Genomic DNA, 20,577 nt, shown 5'->3' with positions numbered 1-20,577 from the left:
CATATTTATACCAAACCGAGACCTAAAAGATAATACAATAAATTCATAACATAAACCCACAATCCAATGATCAACCAAGTCGGCCTAAGACCGAAACAACATAATCCAATCAATAGATCCAAATAGAAATGCATCAAGATCATCCACCAACATGTTACATAAACCGGTCCATAACCTAGCCGAATAAGATAGCATTAGGTCCGGACCCAAATCCAACACCACCGATCAACAGGAACATGAACAAGATAACCACCAACATCTCGAAAGCCATCTAGAAGCCATGCCAACACCACTTATAATGTGAATCAAAAGATATTCAAAAAAGCTCTGTCGGTAGAACCCTTACCGGTGACCAAAAGGCTTACTAGAACAAACTATAGCTCCTCAATCATCAAATCCTGAACCAACTGATCGTGATAAACATTTGAATAGCATGAATGACAGATCCAAACCAATTCCACAAATTGAAGCATACCAGAGCATACCGAATCAATATCATAATCCAACTACTCTACTAGAACCTACCAAAAACCGGTAAACAACCAAAACAATTGGTATTTCCATCAATGACAAAACATCAATGCAACACTTAATCAATTCCTCCAATTGCCAACAACAACAATCCTATCAATCAATATACCTATGTTCTACCTTCCTCCAACCTCCGTTTTGCTTCACCTATCACTTACCATAATATTCCACCCACCTACCATAATGCCCCACTACCTATATTAAATTCCAACCCACCTTCACATTCCAAACTCCCACAAAACAATTCGCCTCCAAAATTTGTCATTAACCAGTTGTTGGAAAAATTATCTTCATTACAACAATAGTTATCCAACATAAGCCAAACCCAATCTTAACCAACTCTTCCATCATATTGCACAAGTAGCCCACTTTCATATATCATCCTAAAGATTCCCATCCCACAACACATAGAAGTACCACATTTTGAAAAATATAATGGGAAAGGTGACCCAACACTCATGTGTTTATAGTTACCACTTTATGCAGTGATTTTATTCTTGAGGTTGCTCTTCTTACAAAACTCTTTCCTAGGTTACTGAAAGAAATGGTTTTGGATTGGTTTTGTTCCTTACCTTGTAATTAAATTCACTCTTTTTCACAAATTTTCAATCAAATTTTATATCACTTTAAAAATAATATTAGACCTCAAGTAACATTAACTAATTTGGTGCATTGTAAACAAGGTGAAAAAGAAAGAATGATTGATTTTATTGATAGATATCAAACTTTGTATTCTCGCATTTCTTATTCTCTTCCTAATATTGATAAGCAATTTATTATTATTATTAATCTTCAACTACAAATAAGAGATCAAGATGGTGTTTATGTAATTTCCTTCATTCATACACTTGTGTTCAACCCTTAATGATTATAAACTTTTGATTAGTCAATATGAGGGGTCTTCCTCTATGAATCCAATTGACAAATCAAATGAGGCTCCTTAAACTTATTAAGAATTTAAGAAATAAAATAAAAAATTTATTAATATAAACTCCCATTCTTCTAATAACATTCATATTCAAGTTGCAACTCATTATTCTTCTAGATTCATATTCAAGTTGTAACTCGTTAATCTTCTAAACCAAAGAATTGACAATTTTCATAACTTTATGAGTCCTTGCATCCCATTATCTTTTAATTTCTAAAAAAAACCTAATTAAACTTACCTCCATCCATCTCATAGACACTTTCAAACCTTTACCTCCTTCATTTGACCCAAAGGCCTTTCGTCATTATCATCATACACCTAGACATGATACCAGGCATAAGAAATTTGTGAAGACCTACAATGGACAAAGCTTTGCTAACAAGCTCACAAAATTTTTATATAAATAAATCTTGACCCAAATGGAAAAATGGGAAGTGGTCATTTTAGCCCTCTTCTAATTTTGTTTTGGTAATTTTTTGTATGGTATGGATCCATACGAAGTTTGTATGGTACTATAGAATATAAGGACAAAATGAATTATAAAAAATCAAAGTTACCAAATTTGATGAATTAAAAGATATTTTTTCATTTATTTGACATTTCAAACCTAGTAGTGATGTCATTTTATCTCCAATTTGCCCCAATGATAGGGCTAAAAAATGGAGTTGCCTTGATTTAGGAAGGGACGTGCAATCATGACTCTAATACCATGTTAGAGAAATCAAGATCTACAAGAACATCCTAATAATATCTTCCACAAGTGAACAATGAACACAAAATCATGTATATCAATAATATGTAAGAGTGTCTAAAATGTACAATGAGATCCTTGCACTTATAGGAAAGGTAGAGGAGATAGGAAGGTAGGACTAAATGATTGACTACCCCTCCAAATGTGTAACACATGTTTGCTCACATATCAAGTGTTTGAGCATGTTTCAAGTGTTCATATGAAACTTATCTCAAAACTTAAGTACATATGTCTAAACCACATGAACTGAGACAAAAAACTAAAAATTTCCTAAGTGGAGACTTAACTAGTGTGAATGGGTCAACCTAGAAAGGGCTATTAGCTAACTAGATATGAAATCACCCTATCTACACTAACAAAACCTACATAATTATCTATTTATATCTATATCAAATTAAACATATAAACATTCAAAATTATTAACAACACCAAAAATGTCATTTGAAATAACGAAATACCATAGATCTACAAACCCACAACACTTTTATACAAAAAAACTACAAAACCTACATATCTGAAATAACATGAAAATGGAAAAGGAGGAACCAAATTACTCAGGAGTGTCTATGTCACAAAACTACCAAATCATAACCCTAAAGTAAATAAAGGAACCAATTTTTTCATAAGCTTTTGAGTCATAAAAATACCAACTTCATAAACTACACGCAATCAATGACTAATCATGTATCCATTTCATATAACTTGGGGCTAAGACCATGAACCCAACATAAGCACTCCATACACTAGTCCAAATAGTAGGTGTTCTCCCATGTGACTTGGAGTTCAAAAGCACCTACCAACATGTGTAGCCTTTCATTGCACATGGCCACGAGATAAACGAACATAACCACAATGCAAGAGGATAGTCACATGATCTCAAATAGGAGCTCTAAGTCACCACCATGCAATAAAAAATCACAAGCTAACTCTATAAAAATAAAAACTCACATCCACATCCATGAGCTTCCAACATCCAACATAGCTCCCATGGACAATTTCCATCCAATAGTTTGATGTCATGACTTTAAATCTCACAAATCTATAAAATATTATTAATGCACAAAATATACACTATAGCTCACAAGGCTCAAACATTCCAAGAAAGATGTATAGCCTATTATGATTATTCAATTCACAATCTATTTCTAATATTATGGTCCATTGCACACTATACATTTAGACCTTAACATAATAGTTGTATCTCATTCCTATCATTCAAATACCCAAAACACAATTATCCACGCTTTGGACAGAACAATTTTGTTTCACTACCCATCATTTGTTTAGTTTGGAAGCTATTACTTTTGCTAGTGTCATTTTAACTCTTGTCTTTTTACTTTAGTCAGCATCCTTATTTAATGTCAACATCGAAATGGTCATAAAAAGTCATAGCATGTTTATTGAATAAATAATAATGGGATGAATGTGTAATGACAATACACAATAACAATATGAAAAATAAAAACGCATATGAACACATTCAAAACACATTAGATAACCAATATTCTTACTAGCACTGAGAGGATGACATTGTACAACTTTCTTAGTTGTTCCCACTCTCATCTTAGCATTTTTAGTAAAGCACAACTCCCAAGTAATTCATTTTCTAAATATTTTTTAAATATTTATAGGTTTTGATAATCATCAAAGAAGTTTTGTTGTTCAACCTATCCAAAACAAACCCCCAAATGTGCCTATGACACCAACTCATCTAGATAGACCATTTTTGTTACAAGTGAAAAGTTGTTGAGTTGTGACGATGCATTGAGACCATATAGGGCACCTCTATAGTAGAAAGTGTTGGAATCCAAGAACACTAAGAGGGGGGGGGGTGAATCAGTGTTCTACCGGAATGATCAAATTTAATCTTTTAAAAACATGCATTCACCAACCGATATACCGATACATATAGAATTGAAAGAAGTAAAGCAACCAATAAGCCAAACATACAAATGAATACCATAACACACATAATTATACGTGAAAAAACTCAAAGAGGAAAAACCATGGTGATTTTTGTGACCCACAATATCAATTCACTAGCCGTATGAAGAGATATTACAAGATATAGGGGCCTACACTTGCAGGAAGGCTTACAGCCTAGAGCACATTGCTCAATCACAAAAGGAGCCTCACTGACTACATACAAAGCCAGACTACAATCTAGAGAAATGATTGAACTAGAATGATAACATCTTTTATGCTTGAATACAGTTCCAGTTAATCTCTTATGTTACAGTCTAAAACCCTAAACCCTTACCTAAATACTCTCTTACATAAGTATCTTCACATACATGATTTCTTTCATATATTTCGCATCCTCATTACATTCCATAAACTTACATATTCATATACTTGCATCTATACAAAATGATCTAATCAATTGACCTATATACCCTTTACAATTCATCATGCCTTATGTCGGCTTACAAAGATAATTACAATATGAATATACATGACGGCTCAATAACATAAATACATGAATATAAAAAAAAAGTGTTGATGTCGGATCTTCCCAAATGATGTTGGCCTCCAATATTGATAACCTGAATATAAACCATGTCAACCTGCAATGCCAGTAACCAAAGAATTCCTTCCAACCCACCGGTGCCAGTTTCGGTGTTGGTGTCAGTGAAGTGTCTGTCGGTACACATCTAAACCAAAATTTGAAGCCATAACATCTTGCCAATTTGCCATCAATGACAACATATTGAAATTAACCAATTGAGTGTCAATTGCCAACAATCTCCCCCTTTGGCATTGATGGCAATACTCATGTGAAAAATGATCATGGTTTCCATCTGTCGATTTCATCCTGAGCCTGCTCCCCCTGAGCTAAATATCCATCTGAACAAAATACTCCATACCTCCCGATGCCAAGAATATATTTTTCACCTATACTCCCCCTTTGACATCAATGCAAAAAAAATACCAAAAAATACCAAAAACCAGAACGAAGAATGAGAGACTGTACAATGAATGTCCCAAAATACCTTACTGGAGATGAATATATTTGAAAATATCTAGATAGGCCTTCTCCAAAAGCTCTAGATAGGTATCCCAACCTGATTTGAAAGTTCCATAAATAGATACAAGTCCATTTAGCATATGGGAAAATGACTCTTTCTCATTAAGCTCTATCGGTGTGGGCTTACCAACCATATCTATACACTCCTTATGTACACTTAATGAATCCAACCAGGGACTCACCAATCCTCTTAAACCTTGATCTCTCCTCATGATTTTATCTTTTTCCCTCTCAAGAGCTAAAACTTGGGCTTCCAAAACCAAAATATAACCATCTATAGATGTAGTTAAAGAATTTGATCCATCAAAAGAATTAACTATACCTACAATCTCCTCCTGAATATCCTTAATTGTTTTATCTATCTCTGATGTATGTACACTTATATTACAACATGCTCTATAAATATTAGTACATTGCCTTAAAGATTTATCTATCAACTTCAACTTTTCATTAATCTCCTTCCTCTCCGACTCAATCATTTGATCAAATGTAGCTCTCTTTTCCTATGTAAACCTCTCCAATGCTTGTCGGTTTGATATCTGCTACAAAGACTGAAAGTCCTGTCAAATGTGCTCTATGATTATCTTAAGCTTGTCGGATGGGCTTGCTTCATTGTCAAAATTGCACTCCAGGATAAGTCTATGCAAAACAATGATAGATTGGTCAATAACCCCTTTATCCATATATCCTTCCTTCATCATTTTCTGTGCAACCATCATCATGAGTTCAATGGAACTCATCTCGGTTTTGATTTTTTTTTCAGCTCGTGAGGTGTCAATTAACAACAATGATAGACTCACTACCGGTTCCTTGTCGGATTCCCCTTTCTTCTCCTTTGATGTTTTAACTTTTATAGCTTCCTCACTTGCATCGGTGGCTTTGCCACTTTGTGCAATCTTAGTAACTACCGGTTTCTCCCTAGGAATTATGTCCTCATCTTGTACATTCTAATCTGGAGGACTATTGTCCTCAACATTAGTAACCTATACATTTGCAACCTTAACAGTCTCTGATTCTGCTAGTATCTCAACATTTTCCTATACAATAATATCTATCGGGGCTCAATATCCACTATCTTAATGTTTTTCAAAATTGAGTTTGAAGAACCCACAATACCTTTACCTTTCCCTTCAATCGGGATGTCTATAGTATTTGTCTTAGGTTCCAGTAAAGTATAAAAACCACGATTTTCTTCAAAGAACTTTTTCCATGCCTTGTGGGTCTCCTTGATCATCTCATTGACCCTACCTAACATAAGACTGATTATTCGATACTTGTGAAATATTTTCTTATCTGCAACTTCAGGTGTCTTGTCCATCTCCTCTGGAGTAATAGAAACACAAACAAATAACAATTTTTGAATCTTTATATGCCTGTCATCTTCCATTGCTAATAATCTTCTAGCATCTAATATGTCATATAATTGTGCCAATATTTGGTCTTCAATTTCTAACAAGGCTTTCTTATATATATCCAAATAAAACAAAACTAATTCCTCTATTTCTCTCGATTCATCATTATCCAAATGCTCGTAATAAAACTGTACATTCTTTAACATACCATCCTTAGTAATTTCATCAACTAATTATGCACAAGTCTTGGGTGGAATAATAGTTACATTACCAGATGCAAGTGCAATATCAGTGTCATCCTTCTTCTTCCTTCTTCCAAAACCGGATGGGGCTGAAGGTGTTTCTTTAGGTGCTCTTTTCTATGTCGGTACCCCGATAGTAACTTTCCTAACCAGTTGCTTCTTTGCTTCTACCTTAGTCTCTTCAGTTTTCTTCCTCAATACCCTCTTGAGTACTAAGGGTGTGTCATCATCAGATCCAAATTCTGTTGCAACTGGCTCAATGAATATTTATGGTTCCTTCATTTTTCTCCCTTTCTCTGGAACAACATCAATCAATGCCTTGATATTCTATGAAACCTTTTCAATAAATTTACTTGCCTTGCTCTCCTGCATCTCCCTCTTCTTCCGGTTGAACTCAATTTCAACCTCTTGCTTTTTCTGCTTAGCAATACCAAAGGTTTTTACAATTTCATCTATAGGTGCATCAATCAACATCTATGCATAAGCATCTAGAATCTGTGCATCAACTTCATAACCCATTTCCTCAATCCAAATCTTCTAGGGCCTTACAACTTCCATCAAAGTTTCATTTGTCTTGACCATGAAGCATATCTCGGTTGATTACTTCTAAAAAATGTTCTTTGGAATTCTCTCCCTAGAATTCATAGCCTTCTGAAATGCCTTAAAGTAACCCCACACTTTGTCATCTCTCTGACTACCCAATGTAGCAATTGATCATTTGAGTTTCCTCCCTACCATGATATCGAATGCCCATTGTCTCTTCCCAAAATTGAGAGTCTCATTGATGAAAAACAACATTAAATAGATAATTAGGTTTCCATACCGGAATGTTCCCTTCTTCTCTCCTTTGATATTTCCTAGTTTAATCAACAGTTCATCCAACATCCAACCACATAGATCTAATTTCTCATTCTCCCTCATCATTTTATGAGCTACATAAATGCAAGAGATAGAAACATAATTAAATTGATTTGATTGGGTTACCTTGTAACCAATGACCATGCTTCTGAATCTGATATATCTGTCGATGATAGTACTAATCCTCATTGATCGCTTGTCTGATGTTGTGCTGGTGATCTTGTTGACCTGATCATTAGAAACCTTCTTCTCGGAACGTTGTCCAACCTATGGTAAATCATGGATTGCCCTTATGGCCTCCTTTGAAATCTTATACGGTGTATCCTACTAGATAAATTCTCCATGTACTCTGCTCAAAATATATCTAACAATTTCATCTTCAAATTCTAGAATATCTAGAATGTCGGTAAACCCTAGATCCTCAATATGCTAGTACTTGGACTTAATCTTTCTAGAATGTCCCATTAAATCACTCATGTACATGATCTTAATGTCACTCATTCCCAAATCCTCAATATGATAGTGAATGTAATCTCTGACATCTTCAACATACACAACTCCTTTCAGGACATGGGAATATGTGCCAATCGAATCGTCTAGAGTAGCAATATGCAGATATCGCTTGAAAATTGGCCTAGGATGGTCCTTGACCTCAACTATAGTAGGATTTGCAATAAACATAGCTGTAAATGATGATCTCGCTCCATGATGAAAGATAGATACTTGTGAATAGCTGTCGGTGAAAAACCCTAAAGAACTCTTCTAATTGCTGGTGAAATCGCTCAAGATGATATCGATCACACTGATTCACCTTAGACTTCCTCTGAATCGCTTTGAATTGCTTTGAATGCAAAGTGATTAGAAATGAAGTGAATTCATCCTTTTAACCTCCATGAAACCCTAATCTGTCATTGACATCAATGACTTCCGGTAGAAAATACCGGATCTCGATTAAACATCTCCATGTCAGATAAGCATCTCCAATGTCTGGAACATCTTCTAGAACCTCTTCCGGGGGCATATGCACTATCTTCATGAATTTTGCGTACCCCTAAGGCATCTGTCTTAGTTACCTGATGAGCTTCCTGTCAATGCAGGAGAAACCTCCTCTGTCGGTTGAGTAACCTATGCATTTCCATCTACTGATTGATCTTCTGACTTCCTGACCCATCTCTGGGTATGATCTTGCCGGATTTCATTAACTTTCTCTTTCCCTTTTACATTTGATCCATCATTACCAACTAGTGGATTTTTGCTTCTACAGAATTTAGCAATATGTCCAACCTCATTTCATGCATAACATGTAACATTGCTCTTTTGAATTGCTTTGGTAAAACCGGTATAATTGCTTGACCTGAATTGATTAGCCATATGTCCAAATTTTCCACATGCATAACATTTAACATTCATTCTACAATCTTCTGTCTTATGACCATACACATTGCTCGGGAGCAGAATCAGGGTTCTGATTTGCTCTATTTCTACATTGCCTAGCCATGTGACCAAATTTATTACAAACAAAGCATCTACCATTAAATTTATAAGCATTAAACTGCCTTACCGATGGCTTATGGTTTTGATCTTTATTTGCAGTACCGGAGCTCTATCCTTGTTCAAATACAAGTCCACTGGAATCTCCATTCTGCCTTTGTCTTTTCAATAACTCATCAAGTTGTGCTGAACTAATCTTGAATTTTTCTTTATACTCACTTGCAATAGTCAGATCATCTCTCAGAATTATCATTTGTCTCTCAAGTTCTTGTTCATTACTCTAGGATTGCATTAAATCATTATGAACCAACCTACCACATTCTTCAAATTTTTTTTCAGAGATGCAACAAGATTTTCTTCCTTTTTCTTCTAGTCCTCAATCTCTTTTGACATCCTCATAGTTATAGTTTTCATTTCATTCTTTATAACCATGTTTTCCTGACTCAGCTTCAGACATCTCTCGTTAAATGCATCTTTCTCATCATTATCCTTGTTCTTCAAAAGTTCCTTCCTCCTGGCTTGAACAGTTGATAGCCTCTCCTGTAGAACAAGAATGAATTCCTGAGCAAAACTCAATTCATCTTGTAACATCAAGTTCTTCATCCTTTCAGCATCATAATCTTCAAGTGCTACCTCAAGTTGCTTCTCCAAACTCATATCCATGGATTCTAGATTCAAGATCTTCCTCAAGCTGTTAAACTTCCTCCGAGGCACAAGGCTCTGATACCATTTTTTGGAATCCAAGAACATTGAGAGGGGGGGTGAATCGATGTTCTACCAGAATGATCAAATTTAATCTTTTTAAAACATGCATTCACCAACCGGTATACCGGTACATATAGAATTGAAAGAAGTAAAGCAACCAATAAGCCAAACATACAAATGAATACCATAACACACATAATTATATGTGGAAAACCTCAAAGAGGAAAAACCACGGTGGGATTTGTGACCCACAATATCAATTCACTAGCCATATGAAGAGATATTACAAAATATAGGGGCCTGCACTTGCAGGAAGGCTTACAACCTAGAGCACGCTGCTCAATCACAAAAGGAGCCTCACTGACTACATACAAATCCAGACTACAATCCAAAGAAATGATTGAACTAAAATGATAACATCTTTTATGCATGAATATAGTTCTGGTTAAGCTTTGTTTGTTCCAGTCTGAAACCCTAAACCCTTACCGGAATACCCTCTTACATAAGCATCCTCACATACATGATTTCTCTCATATATTTTGCATCTCCATTACATTCCATAACCTTACATATTCATATACTTGCATCCATACAAAATGATCTAATCAACTGACATATATACCCTTTACAATTCATCATGCCTTATGTCGGCTTAAAAGATAATTACAATATGAATATACATGTCGGCTCAATAACACAAATACATGAATATAAAAAACAATTGTCGATGTCGGATCTTCCCATATGATGCCAGCCTCCAATACCGATAACCAGAATATAAACCATGTTGGCCTGCAATGCCGGTAACCAGAGAATTCCTTCCAACCTGCCAATGTCGGTGAAGTGTCTGCCAGTACACATCTAAACCAAAATATGAAGCCGGAACATGTTGCCATGTTGCCATCACTAACAACATATTGAAACCAATCAATTGAGTGTCAATTGCCAACAGAAAGATGCCACCACACCAAATCAAACAAAATCATGCATAGATTCATTCTCTTAACACAAAACTCAGAAGCAAAAAATATTGAAGTAAAATACATGTTCAATGTTCCTTCTTATTTAACATAGAGAAATTAATATAACATAACTACAACAAAGTTATGGACTCAACTGTGATTAATAATTCTCATCTCGATCCTTTACCCTTCAAAATGGAAAATCTATATCCTATGGTTTCTAGTGACCCGCATACCAAATTATTGGGTTCCAATTCAAATAAGCATTCTGATGCTAGTTAAAAACAAAGTTTTCTAATATATTTTGGATTTAAATCACCTTAGAAAGTGGTTTTATGTTTCCATTCCATCTAGCTAGTTGATTTGTTCTCCCCTTGATTGGAATGTGGTGGTTTTGATCATATTTTGACTCTTTTTTGTTCTTGTTTGTCATTGTTGCTTTTTACGCTTCTTACAAAAAGATTTGTTCTCTCGTGTCTCTAATCAAAAACATTTACCCAAATAAAAAACATAACTATATCAAACACTAAAAAACTATATCTTTCTATTACTATTTTCTTATTCATATTCTACAAAAAAACATTTTATAGTTTCTTGAATTTAAAATCTAGAACATATTTAGATAATTCATATTTTAGTTAAATTTTATATTACACAAAACCATTAAAAAAATAAAATAAAATAAAAAATTAGTATCTTCTTAATTTATATATTTAAAAATGAAAAATATTAATGACATTAAATTTCCACAATTTATTATGAATTTTTGAATCCAAAAATAGCAAATCTATCATTAAAATTATTAAATAAATTTCTTAAAAAAAACAGAAAAAGACAATGATGTTTTTTCCATTATTTAAGACTCAAGAACCAAAACGTCAATAAATAACCTTTCAAAACAGTTTAAATTTTCTATTTTTAAAATATATAATACAAATTTAACATTAAAAAATATACAAACACCATTATTCCATATTTCATAATTTTAGATTATATCTTGGGAGTTGACCTATCAAAATCTTTTATATTTTAATATTACAAAACTTAAAAAGAAAATATGAATAATAGCGAATTATTGTTTTTTATGAAAAATCAAGGCTTTTCATTTCTAAAATACGTAAACATGTTCAGATAAACATAATGTTATTCACGACAGAAAATATATTATAAAACAAATACGTTACATCTAATATATACTATACTATTATAATTTAATTATAATATTTTTTTAAAATAACTTAATTTAAAATTAAAGTAAATACAATATATGAAATATTTTTTCAGTTTCTAAAGAATCATTATTTTAAGACTCGTATAGCAGGACAAAAGCTATAAAGTTGAAATTTACAGAGGATTTAATTTTAAAAATGTATGTTTATATCTAGTCGCTTTTGGTATGTTTGTAGAATGTTTATTATTGATTAAGAAGTTTCTTACCTATTGATTAAAAATAAATATTAAATTTTATATTTATAGATGTAGTAATGTTAGAAATATTTTTCAAATTTTAAATAAATAATGTACTTTTACTAAAATCAAAATTCATTTTTATATTAATTTATCTTAAAATAAAAAATGATTATTATAATATTATAATAGTGTTCATGTTTTTGATAATAAAAGCAGTAAAAAACGAGGGGGCTGGCCCATGGGTACAATTAAGAGAACAATGGAAGGACCATTGTCCGCAAACAATCAGCATAGAAGTAGCCTTTTGCCTCTATCAAAAACAAAAACCATCATACGAGAGTTTATCAGCAATAAAATACTACTAGTCAGAGTATACTTCCAGTGCCACGCAGGGCTATAAGCATTAAAATATAAACATAAGCCGAAACTAGACCTATCCAGCCTACTACACCACATAGACAAAAAACTTCTCCACATGCAGAAAGTTAATTCTTTTTCCCACGACTCTTCTTAGGGAGCAGCTTCTTCGCCCATTCCTTAGTGAGGAACTTGAACAGGCCTTTAAAGTCCTCGTCCTCCTTGCCTTTTCCTTTGTCCGCGCTATCCTGCAAAAGGCACAAAGTAGTGGTCAGCATCTCATGACATTCAGAGCGAATTTAGACACATCATGCATCTTAGACTCCGTCGCCTCCAGTCTCTTGGTAATCACATGTAGGGTGTCAGAGAGGGCTTCTATCTTTTTCCCGAGCTCTATCGGGTTGGGATCTTCTTCCTTCACACTACTGGCCTCTTCAACAACTAGCATTTTCTCAATCCTGAAGGTCGTGGAAGGGAAATTGGCAGGTTTCAGGCTCATAGAGGCAGCCGAGCTATCAGAAACATGGGCTGAGCTCACAAAAAGTGGGGAATGTTTGTGCTGGGCATGGGGGGTTTTATCAGTCGGGATGGAGTTGCCCGTGTTGTGCGAGGAAGACGGGTCTCTTAGGGATTTATCAAAGGGTTTAGAGGCCAATCCGGTAGAGCGGCGGAGCATGTTGGCGTCTTCAATAAAGTCCGGGTCCGAATCAATTTCTTGGATTTTAACTTTATTAGGGGTTCTGACCTCCTCCGGAGAGTGATTCTTGGTTTTCTTGCTGGAGGAGCCAAGTTCCATGCAATGGGGGCTTGAATCATTAATGGCTAGAGGTTGGGTCGAGGGGCCGACATTCTGCACAGAAATGGAATGGGGTGGGTAGAGGGCGAGGTGGAAGTTGAACAGGCAGAGCATAAGGCTCGGGTGTAGGATAGGAAAGTCTTTTCCTTTCTTTTTGGCTTCAGCTATATCTTTAACGTTAGCATCCATCGAGTGCAATAAAAAGAACGGAATGGAAATGAGGTCTTTGTTCCTCAAATGGTTCAGGAAGGGGAGGTGGTAGTAGTAGAAAATGCCATACCTGCCTTCGAGCGTAAAATACTTCATCACAATGTAGCAAACTTCGTCCCAAGGGTGCAGGAGTTCTTCTCTGTTAAAGCCTCCGACCCTCTTCACAGGGTTCTCGTCGTGGCGGAAAAACTAGTTAAGGCTGGTAGAGTCCGCAATGTGGTTCTATTTTTTCCATTTTCTGCCCTCCATTGAGAGGCCAGTAGCTTGGGCTATGACCTCTTTGTTTATTTCGAAGGAGATTCCTCCCACAGTCACCCTTTTGTCCTCCCAGGAGGACATGAATTGTTTAGAGAGTCTCTCGTCGTTGCCCTTCATGTTCTCCATAAATTTGTCAATGCCTCCTTCGGTGCACACGAACCAAGCCGCTGGTTTGGCTTTGAACTCCTCAACTTTGTTGGGTTCCAGCTTGAGCCTATCCCCCCCCATTTTAAAATCCTCCAGCTTCACAGTTTGAAAATAACAGAAAGCCAAAATGTAGAGCTGAAGCAAACTCAAGACGAAATGGTTAGGAAAAATGTGCGAGACTTAGGTTAAACGGTTGAAATAATCATAGTGATTATTATCCTTTAAGGTCTCGTAGATATCGCTAGTTGGAGATCTACTCAAAGCGTGTGAGCCTTTACTCGGGCCAATGTGAGTTGACAGCTCGTTGCTCGAGCCAATGTGAGTTGACAGCTCCTCAGCACCGCCTTTGTCGTCGCCAGTTGGCACCGTCCGAGTCATAAATGAATGGTAATCATTCCCGATGTCAATCCTTTCTTTATAAATTCATCCCCTGTGGTAGTGATAACTCCACATATCTCTGCTATGTGTCCGTCTGTGGTAGAAATTGGCAGGATCTCTATGCCAATTTGAAAAAATTAACATGTTTTCCTTCATCATTGGGCAGAAGGGTTAGTCCTTTCCTGGCACAAGGCTTTTTCCTTATCCAGGATTTCCTTAACTGTGATTGGCAGCATATTGGGGTTCCTCCAGCATCGTAAGCCCATCTGCAGCCTTCCTTCAGCCGCCATGGAATCCGCCGCTCTATTTCCTTCTTTGAAGATGTGGTCTATGGTGAAGTCCTCCATTTTGACCAGCAAGTGCCCGATATCCCTCAGAATGGGTTCCACTTTCCACCCAGCTGAAGCCTTCCCTTTGATAGAGTCTATAATAACTTAAGAGTCTCCTTCAATTTCTAGATGCTTTATTCCTATGTCGTTAGCCATTTTCAGCCCCCAGAGGAGGGTCATTCCCTCAGCTTGGGTGACCGAACTTTCACTGAGGTTGCCAGCATAGGCTGCAACCATGTTCCCTAGATGATCCCAGATGACTCCACCACTAGCCTGACTATTGCATTGAGCAGAGCCATCAAAATTTAATTTAAACCAGTGAATTCTGGGGGAAGACCACCTAGTCATCAGTCTCTTTTTCTTGGTGTTGTTATTGAAATGGTCGAAGCCATGGGGGGAGCTTCCAACCACAAGTGATCTTCTTATCCATCTCATCAGGAGGATAGGGGGGGATTTTCTATTTTGTAGCTTCTAGATTTTCCGACATCAACTTAAAGCATGTGAGGGCTACAAAGTCCGGAGGGGTCTCAGTGTCTCTGAAAATTCTATTGTTTCTCTCCTTCCACAAAGCCCAATAGATGTGCGGAGGAATTTGTTTCCAAAGTTGAATGATGAGGGGATGATGGGAAGGGGGGGTCCAATCAAACACAAATTTTTTTATTTTCTTGTGGAAGACCCAACACAGACCACATTTCTGAAGCATGACAGACCAAATGTGAGCTGCAAAGGGACAAAGAATAAAAAGGTGCTCAATAGATTCCTCATCCTTTTTGCATAAGTTGCATCTATTGGGGAGATGGAATCCCCTCTTTTTCAAATTATCAAGCGTGAGGGTTTTGCCATGCATGAGGGACCACCAAAAGAAATTAATTTTGGGAATTAACTGAGGTTTCTAGACTTTCTTCCAACCTTCTGCATCCACAGGGTGTTTTAGGAGCTAAGAGTATGCAGATTTGATCGAGAGCTGGCCCGATTGAGTCTCTTTCCAGATGAAGCTGTCTTCATTCGTGGTCATGGGAATTCTAGTTTTCAGCAATAAGAGTTGCAACTCCTAAGCCAGGGGGACCAGGTTCGGTTGATTGCTACAGATGGGGACCAAGTCCTTCCAACCACTTTTTGGGATCAAATAATCCGTAGCATAATCCCCCAGGATAGCCTTGAAATGGTTCCTGAATTGATGGAAGCGAGTGTTGATTAACAGTCTATCCTCCATCCAAAAGTCCTCCCAGAATCTCACCTTTTTGCCATCTCCAAGCTGCCACTTCAGACCTTCTCTGATCATCACTCTGTTCTTTAGGATGTTGTTCCATAATTTGGAACCTTGGGGAAGGTCGGAAGTGTTGAGATTATAAAAGAAATGCTCTTGGTCCAAATACTTAGCTTTGATGATATTGCACTAGTTCGCCTCCCCTTTAGCCAAGGTCCATCCCACCTTGGCAATTAGTGCCTTATTGAGGGCATTGATCTTTCATATACCCAAACCTCCCAGAGATTTGGGTAGACACACGGTATCCCAATTGACCAGAGCCAGGCATTTCTTTTCCTCTAAGCCAGTCCATAAAAAGTTTTTTTGAATTTTTTCAAGCTTTTCTCCCATGGTCCCTGATATTTTGAACATGGAGAGGAAGTAGACCAAAATTCCCTGTAGGGAGGCAGCGAGGAGCTGGAGCTTCCCTGCACTACTGAGAAATTTCCCTTTCCATCCCGCAAGCTTTTTCTGCATTCTCTCCAATATAGAGTTTCAAAAGGTGGGGGTGACTTCCTTGACAGTGAGAGGGAGTCCCAGGTAGGTCCCCGGGAGAGTAGCCATTTTGCATCTGAGGATGGAGAGGATTCTGAGTTGGAGGTCATTTGGATTGTTGAAGAAGTAGAGATTACTCTTCTCATAGTTGATGCATTGTCCCGACGCCTTGGCATAGTCCTCCAGAAGGGTCTTCCAACCTTTAGCCTCCATGACAGAAGTTCTGCCAAAAAGGAAAGTGTCATCCACGAACTGCTAGATATTAGTAGGGGGGAGCATGGAGGCCGCTTTGAATCCTTGGAGCCTACCATTGGTGACTAGATGAGTCACATTTCTATTTAGGACTTCAGCTATCATGATAAAAAGATAAGGGGATAAGGGGTCACCCTGCCGGATACCCTTCTCAACTTTGAAGCCTCCCCTAGGAGTCCCATTAATCAGGACTAAGAATTGGACCGTGGTAACACATTCACGAATCATACTCACCATTTTTTTGTTGAATCCCAGTTTTAGGAGCACTTTGAAAAGAAATTCCCAATTAACCTTGTCATAAGCTTTTGATATATCAAGTTTAAAGGCCATACCTGGTAATCTGCTCCTATCCATGGAATGGATTATCTCATGAGTTGTCATGGTGGCATCCAGAATTTGTCATCCCGAGACAAAGCCTTTTTGAGACGGACTGATAATTTTTTCCAGGAAAGGTTTGATTCTATTTACAAGGACCTTGGAGAGAATCTTGTAAATGGTATTGTAGAGGCTTATGGGCCGATACTTCTTCAGGCAGCTGGGAGTGGTGGTCTTGGGGATGAGGACAATGAAAGTGTTGTTGATCTTTTTAAGCAATCTCCCCATTTTGAAGAAATCTTGGACAACTTTAATAACATCATAGCTAACGATATCCCAAAAGTCCTGGAAGAAGGCCGAGGGGAAACCATCTAGGCCTGGTGTTTTATAAGCTCCCATAGCAAAGACCGCTCTGTGAACTTTCTCAGAAGAGATGGGGGATAGGAGTTGCCAGTTGTCATCTTCCTCAATGGCCATCGGCAGTTTACTAATGAGGCAGTCCTGGAGCGGTGAGGCCATTCCACCGTCCGCATACAAACTAGTGAAAAAGTCCACCGCGTTCTGTCCAATCAGAGAGTCATCAGAAAACTCCTGGCCAGTTTCATCCTTAATACTTTTGATGTAATTCCTCCTCTTGTGGTTAGAAGCTGATCTATGGAAGAAGGCAGAATTTTTGTCCCCTTCTTTCAACACCTGGATCCTGGATCTTTGTTTCCAGTACACTTCCTCCTTGGCAAGGATATTTTTCTAGCTTTTGCGACAATATTCCTCCTCCTTCAAAATGGGATCTGGGGTGTTACTAGTAGCCATTAAAATTTGAAGTTGTTCTAGTCTGGATCCCAAGTCCTTTTTTCTTTTAAAGATGTCTCCAAAGGTGTTCCTGTTCTACCCTTTGACTTCCTTGCTGATTATCTTTAGTTTCTCCATAATTATGAACATGGCAATCCCTTGGATCGAGGTGGACCACCAGCCTCTAACCAAATCCCTGAAGTCAGGCTGGGAGGCCCACATGATTTCATAGCGGAAGGGGGGTGGACCCTGGTAGGGTCTGTCTTTCCAGTGGAGAAGAAGGGGGTTGTGGTCAGACGCCATCCTTGGGAGGGATTTCAAGAAGGAACTCGTTCCCAAATCCCAATTGGTGGAGATCAGGAATCTATCCAGTCTAACTTGGATGAGGTTTTTGCCTTTCCTATTATTCGACCAAGTGAATGGGGCACCCTGAAGGTCAATATCCACTAGGTTTGAAGCATTGATGAAGGCGGCAAGGTCGCTCATGCTATCAGAGAAATCCTCCATGCCATCGCACTTCTCGAAAGGGTAGAGGGGGGCATTGAAATCCCCAGCAAGAATCAACCTATCCTTCTAATTAGTCATAATGATCTTAGAAATTTCCTCCCACAGGTTTCGTCTTCTTGCCCTAGAGTTGGGGGCATAGATGTTGAATATCTGCCAGCAAAGATCACCATAGTAGAGAGAAGCCGCTAGGAAATATTGGGAGCTAGTGAATAGCTTGCCTTTTATTTTAATGGGATCCCATAGGGTAGCAATACCTCCAAACACACCCAAGGCGTCAACATATAGGTAGTTCGCTCCAGGCCATAGTTTACCAGCAATTGCAGCGAAGGTTTGGGAAGGCATCTTAACTTCTTGAATTAGATAGATGTCGATTTTCATCTCAAGAATGAGTTGTTTTATGGCGAACTGCTTCTGGGGGCTGTTCAGACCCTTTATGTTCCAAGAGAGGAACTTCATTTCTTACTTTTGCTAAGCCCGTCCAGGGTCAGTTGTCTGCCCTTTGCAATGTCCCTTGCCATCACCTTGTGTCTCAAGACTCTTACTATAGGTCTCCCAACTTTGCTTTCATTTCCCCCCACATTAGCTTTCTTGGCTTTGACTTTCTTCTTCTGGGTTATCCATTCTTCGTTATCCATCAGAGGAGAACACAGGGGGGATACTTTCAACGAAGTTGCCAGGGAGTTTCCAGAGTACTCCTCTCCATCCCTAGCTGTAGGGGAGGAAGGGGTTGGAGTGGTGGGTAAGGAACTTCCAATCTTGAGAGGTTTAACCACAACTAGGGTGGGGTCAGGGAGGGCATGGGGTGGGGGGGAGGCAGAAGGGTGGGGGATGGGGGACATGGTGAGGGATACCGCCTAGGGGATCTCCCCCTCTTCCAGGGTGTAGTTAGAGTTTTTGACTGGGTCCGCTGGGGATTTTAAGATCTCAAGGATCTTGTCTGTGTGCTGGTAAACTTCAGGAATAACATTCTTAGTAGTCAGCTCAGGAGGGGCCAAGGATGACGGGTCACCAGGGTTGATGGGTTCAGCCTAGATGGCTTTATTCTTGGTCTTGGGTTCTGCTACCATAGGGGCTTTACAATCCATATAGGAATGCCCCTGAGTATTACACTTCTGGCAGTATAGGGTGGCATTTTCGTAAACAATGGCCTGGGACCATTTTCCCCATTTGGACTTTAGGGAGATAAAGTTCGGGAGGGCTTTGTTGATCATAACATTGACACAGAAGCGAGCATACACCAGCCTGGACTTGTTGAGAGTGACTGAGTCTGCTGTAACAAAGCAACCAAACGAGTTTCCTATCCATCCGAAGATTTGTTCATCCCAGAACTCTAGAGGGAGTCCAGGTAGCCTAACCCACATTGGAGCCTTGTGGTTTAGTTCTGCAGAGGGGTCAAAACCAGGTTTCCATTTAGCCATGGTTAGGAAGTGCTTTCCATAAGCCCAGGACCCCGATAGGACATAAATCAAATCCTCCTCAGTGATAAATTTGAATAGAAAGAGTCCCCCTAGCATGGCTGAAACTTCCAGGCTTCCTTTAAGCTTCCAGCGAGATTTTGCCCAACGCTTGACCATGTCGATAGAAGGTCGGAAGGAGAAGAAATGACCAACTATCGCTAGGTGAAGGGAGGTGGCAATTCTATCCATTAGGTTTCCTGGGAGTTTGATTTCCGTTCTGTCTTCCGTTTGGGAGAAGGAGGCCACAACATCAAGAGGGAGCGAATTTGTTGACCCAAGGAGGGCATTCTTCCAGCTAGACTTGGGATTCACCTCCACAATCTCCTTATCTATCTGACTGGTAGAAGTTTCCAGTCCGGGATGGGGTATATTCCTTTCCTCCCCTTTCGATCCAAAATCAGTCAGACTTGGAGAAGTGGAAAGGGTGTGGAGGCTATCATTTTCTTCCAGATGGTCCACAGAACGTTAGGACCCCGCAATAGGCCCAGAGGCATGTGCGTCGACCATGGAATTGGACGTTGGGTCCAGCAGAGGAGGGGGGGCCTCCCCAGAGGGGGCAAACATCCAAGCACACAGAATCTCAAAATGGGCGGGAGAGTTGCAGAGCGGGAGAGTTGCTTCTCATATTTTTATCTAAAAATGGGCAGGAGAGTTGCAGAGCGGGAGAGTTTTGTTTGTTGGTGTTCATGTTATTCAAGCTATTAAAAAGAGTTGATATTTGGTTCAACAAATTAAATGCCTTGGAGTGTAATTTATAAAAAAGAGAAATAGAAATTTGATTTT

This window comes from Cryptomeria japonica, chromosome 9 (genome assembly GCF_030272615.1).
Source record: "Cryptomeria japonica chromosome 9, Sugi_1.0, whole genome shotgun sequence".
NCBI classification, from domain to species: domain Eukaryota; kingdom Viridiplantae; phylum Streptophyta; class Pinopsida; order Cupressales; family Cupressaceae; genus Cryptomeria; species Cryptomeria japonica.
This window is presented reverse-complemented; position numbering follows the sequence as displayed.